General features: G+C 32.2%; 1 long non-coding RNA gene across 1 annotated transcript; it reads right to left on the bottom strand.

Moving 5' to 3' along the window:
- Nucleotides 1-3,761: 3,761 nt before the first annotated feature.
- LOC143044321 (uncharacterized) lies at nt 3,762-5,534 on the bottom strand. Its single transcript, XR_012968635.1, has 2 exons — nt 5,373-5,534; nt 3,762-4,000 (listed from the first exon to the last, which is right to left on the bottom strand). It is a non-coding gene; the product is annotated as an uncharacterized LOC143044321 (long non-coding RNA).
- Nucleotides 5,535-5,770: the final 236 nt, after the last annotated feature.

Raw genomic sequence — 5,770 nt, forward strand, 5'->3', positions numbered from 1 at the left:
TTGAATAAATATAATAACGGCGTGCCATACATTCTTGTCGAACTAGCCAGACCAGTCTCCCGATCACTTAATCTGTCTTGATTTGGAATTGATATAGTTGGTCTGATGGGCAGTGTCAACCTAGCTTTAGCTTAAAAAATACTAGACTTCTTTGTTACTTAATTAAATTCTCATCAATAAAATGACCTTTAGCTGTCATATATCACCATTTCAAAACCAAATTCAACTAAATTGTTGAATTAAACAGCTTTGCATAAAGTTTAACCTATAGAAACCATATATATCCCGAATTTTTCGTGTATAATTTGTTATGCCAATTCATAGACAATGTTTAAATCTTTAAGAGACAGATGCCGAATCACTATAACGACCGAAAAAAAATTCCCTAGGACAGTGTGAAAACCTCAACACATTAGCACATTTACCCTAAAGTTTTAATGCAAATTAATTGACTAAATTTGTGGCTAAATTATATCATCTTATAATTATTTTGCATTAATTTTTTATCCCTCATTTTTTTGCCAAGCAACATCAAAAGAGCTCAACATATATATAAATGTTCGTGAGTGATGTTAAAATTGGCTTTGAGAGTACTTTCATAGATTGAAATGATTTCCGTGTACATATTTTATTATCATGCATAAAACGATGCATCCAATGTCGTCTAATAGGACCCGACACTGTTTTAGTATGTCGTCAGCTATAGCTTGGGTTTGTCCTCTAGCTTAGACTTGATTATAATTAAATATAAAAAAAAATCATTTACCAGTACATGTTAAATCAGTCATAAATCTATAAATGATTCATCAATATCATGACAGATATGCCATCATTAGGGGTACAACTATCAATTGTTTGTTTTAAAAGTCTTGATCTATAGTTCGCATTTCCCCTAGACTTTTGTGATTGCTCTACATAACTAATGGTTTAACATTTAACACTTGTCCTCGTCAGACTGCAATAAATTTATGCGAATATTTCATGATACTTTATATTTTGCTATTAAAAAATAATGAATATATTCTTTCTTGTTTAAGTTTCTGTGCTGCAATATTTCAGTAGAATCAATAAATAATAACAGTCCGATATGCGGTTTAATTAGAACAAAAGAATTCGACCTCTTGTGTTTAGAAGGTAGAAAAGTGAAACAAACTTTGTATACGGTTGTCAAGATGTCACAAAAGTTACTTTCCGTAAAGTCATTATAAATATTTGCATTCACGATGTTTAATTTTCATATTGTACAATTGTTAACAATGCAACCTGCAAACAATCGTTTTTAAAACGACCATAAGTCAAGCTGTTACGTCATTTAGGGGGTCTCCTTAAAAACTGCTTCTTTTTTTTGCCCGACATAGAAAAAATCTGTGGAAAATTACAAAAATTGAGAAATGAATTGTCAATCGTTTAAGACCATTCCCAAAGTGGCACACCTAAAATTGACATTTGGACGCAATTTCAAAGTTGGATGTTATATGACGGGGTTTTGTTAATAAATTTACACATCGAACACACCCGTCCTATATATGTAACATCACATGACTTTTAAGTGATTAAAACTAATTTATTTTAAATAATATTTGCATGTTTGACATGTTTTTTTCTTAAACAATTACATTTACACCGACAGTCATAATTTCTGTATTATTTAAAAAAGTTTTGTTCCACATTACATCTTAGTTATACAGTAACCCGGATTGGTTGATCATTGTGAAGTTGCATATATTTATATCGTTGTATTCCTTTTGTTTGTGTTAACCAATTGTCGCTCGGAATTATTTTTTATACATCATTTATTGATCTTGTAATTTAGTTTGCGTCTTATTTCTTTGGTGTCATATTTTGGCTAATATGTTTGTGTTCGATCATACAGTATAATAAGTCGGTAGTTGCCCGCGAATGGATTTTTTTTTAACTTCTTGTGACTCTTTGCGTCTTATTTGTTGATTGCAGTTGGTTTTTGTTTTGTGTCATGTGGAGATATGGTGTGATTTTGTTTTTCTTTTGATGTGTTTGCATCTTAGATTGGGATTGCACTGAGTTATTTCATGATTTCTTTTGTGCTATATTTTCGATACATTTTTATTGCCCCACCTATAGTAGAGAGGCATTATGTTTTCTGGTCTATGCGTCCGATCGTTCGTTCGTTCGTTCGTCCCGCTTCAGGTTAAAGTTTTTGGTCAAGGTAGTTTTTGATGAAGTTGAAGTCCAATCAACTTGATCAACTTGAAACTTAGTAAATATGTTCCCTATATGATCTTTCTAATTTTAACGCCAAATTAAATATTGACCCAATTTCACGGTCCACTGAACATGTAAAAAAAAAGTGCGAGTGGGGCATCCGTGTACTATTGACACATTCTTGTTAGTCTATCTTATAGTAATATAGCATCTTACAATTGGCTCACTCTATTTTTCTCATACATGCTCACTATTACAAGTCAAGTACTATATAGTACACCGGTGTCTTCATATTTCATGTACTACACATGCGTATATATATTACTCGAATGTGAAACATGCAACAATACTCTACCAAAGCAAGCCAGGAAACAATCCATCAACAAGGAATTAAGTTATTCATTTAACTTTAAACATGGTTTTCTTGTCTGAGCGCGACCATTTATTGTCCGCCTCCACCAATAAAATATTTTTTTCTTTCAAAACTTAACACTTTAAGGTTTAGGAAGATCAGAATTCATAATATTTTTTCTGGTTTTAAATTTTGCCTGACAACAATATTTTTTCGAACGAATTTTGGATCAGACGATATTTTTGTTGAATGAATCTTACCCCTCACTCTTTTTCACAATTTGAAGTTAAATTTTCGTTCCCGTATGTAAATAACCAGCACAAAGACTCATTTTTTTTTTATACATTTGAAGACTTCCATCGCACTGTTCAAACCAATATTCAGTGGCGGATCTAGAATTTTACATTAGGAGGGAAAAGGGGGGCTAACTGAGCTAAGGGGAGCTCGCTCCAGTCATGCTTCAGTGATTCCCTATGTTTAATCAAACATATTTTCCCGACGAAAGCCCCCCCCCCCAGAATCCGCCTTTTTTCTTTAAAACGTTGTTCTTATACATCTTCTTACCTCCATGTTATTGTCTCAAGTCTTCAGTCTTTGCACCAAACACTTACAATCAACCAAGCCGTTGCTAAGACGGTGCTTAAAAGAGCAGCGGCTTGGGTTAAAATTGTACTTACTAGACAGTTTTTGATAATCTGTTACAGTTTTGTACAAGAGTTAGTCCTTTGTTGTTTTAATAATAAAAACGGAACTATTATGATGTTATTGGAAATATCGAGTTTGCTTGATATTGACAAATCAAAAATTCAAGTCACATGGTAATGTTTGGGATGCTTAAACCTTTGACATATTTTGTAAGTTGAAATATGACTATACTAATTTAAAGACCTTTTTTGGGGTGTTAACATTTACGGTTGACTAGCATATTTTAGTAGAATGTACAACCTGTTTTATTTTAAAAAAAAATGATGATTCTAAAAGATAACGAAAATTAAGCATATGTTCTTTATTCTGTTCTTGAACAGGGCTCTAATTTAAAAAAAAAGAAGGGTTCAGCTGATCAAGTTCTATGAAGAAGGAGAAAGAGGAAACCAATGGCACTGCTATATCATCTCAAAAATTATATAAATTATTACCATCAGTATTACAAGGCTATGAAGGATGCATTCACATCTCTTCTGTTATGATCCATACGTTTGACAAATTATGTATATAAAAAAAAAACAAGTTCCTTTTGTGGCATAACTTTATTCATATAGATTATTTCTCCTACATATCTTTATATATTGCTTTCTTTAGTTCAAATTGGAATCTCAGATAAGCATCTGGTACTTTAAAACCTCTCCTCTCTGTTCTATGCCTCTGGTCGACATGTGTACTTCAGAATAATTCCTAACTGTCGAATGTATATAGCAGAACTTTCACATAACTTCTTGATAAAACTGCTGTCTATCTCCCTTTTCGACACTGCAAACATAAAAATCGAACAGGCAATTAAAGAGGGGGTTGCAACTACATGTTCCCCGTACAAACGGATCGGAACTAAGAGCTCTTTCCCGGATCTGACACTGGATTTATACATCAGATGCATCACAAAATATAAACATGTTATTTAATATACTAGAATATGAAATAAAGAAAATTTAAAATATTAATCGAAAATGTTGAATTATAATTTATGTCTACGAAACCGAAAGTTCCTACTTAATTGGCCTTGTTTTCATATCATATCAAATGTTTTCATTGGTCTTCACATGTTAGAATAATGTAGGTTATTGCATATTCTTCAGAGCTGTATCTTCAACTAATGAATTGAAAAAGAGGGGATGGATATACGTACTAAACATTAATTTTGTCTGTATTTTCAACATATCTAACAAACATGTGAGAAAAATTAGTTTAAGAATACAAATATCTCTCTCATTCTGTAAACAGATATTGTAGGATTGTTAAGGTATTTTGGTGTTTTTGAACCCCCCCTTTTTTTTGTAATGTACACCACAAAAAACATTTAGTTAGGATAAAGAACTAATAAACGATAGTCCTATAATGTAAGGCTTCAGAGTTTCATTTCATTTACATTCAACATGTTTATCGGATTTTTTTTTAATATCAATGTTGAACCGTTATTTTTTATCGGATTTTTTTTTAACTACCAATGTCGAACCGTTGAACCGTTCAACATTGATAGTAAACAAAAGTTCGATAAAAAACGTTGAATGTAAATGATATGAACCTCCGGTCTTATATTAGAGGACAATATATAAGACTTCTGAGATTCATATCATTTACATTCAACGGTTTTATCGGATTTTTTTTTATTACTTTGAACCGTTCAACATCAATAGTGAAAAAAAATCCGATATAAAAACGTTGAATATAAGTGATATGAACCTCCGAAGTCTTATGTAATAGCACTACGGTAAAAAGAATAATTGAAATTCAGTTAATTGAGTGTGGGAGGCTATTTTAATCCACTTTATGAGTGTGTATTATATAATGTTACAATGTAACAAACCTATCGAACACACCGTGAAAAATAACATTATCTCCCCTGGAAATGCTTAACAACAAGATACAAAAAGCTGCTACCTTTTTTTGCCCTATATCACATGATTATGAAAACACATCACATAGATAGGGAATACTGTGCTTGTGTACACGTTTGAATGTGTAGGTGGCACACTCAGAACGATTGTCTCCAGATTTTTTTTTAAAATTCGTTCCGGCCTTTCCGGGTTCACGTAGCAACACGTTTCTTTCCTTTCTAGCTATTCCTGATTATGAATAAATCGAAAACATGCATTTATCCCAAAGCAACAACTATTAAACAACTCACCTATACCAATGGTGATCGTCTAATTCCTAGCTGATTCCTTTAATCGTACCTTTCTTGACGACACCCATCGTTGTAGCGTCTACCATTGGAGGTAGCGAAATTACATGATTTGACAGGAGAGCGAAATAAACAAGGGGAGCAATTTTATCGAAACGCATTCCGGACTGATAATAATAAATATATATATGTTTTGTAATTATACTAGTTTCGTCGTTTTTGACGTTATCATAACCACTTATACTAATCTAAAATTTGTTAGATTTGTATTAATTTTATGGTCACCTGTTGTTTCTGTATCAGTCGCTTCATCTTTAATAAACCCTTGGAATACATGCTGTGATGGACAGCTATTGTGATTCAGATTGATAACATTTGTTTCTTTTAAATGTATTTCAAGG

The sequence above is a fragment of the Mytilus galloprovincialis genome, chromosome 9, assembly GCF_965363235.1.
Source record: "Mytilus galloprovincialis chromosome 9, xbMytGall1.hap1.1, whole genome shotgun sequence".
Classification (NCBI taxonomy): Eukaryota; Metazoa; Mollusca; class Bivalvia; order Mytilida; family Mytilidae; genus Mytilus; species Mytilus galloprovincialis.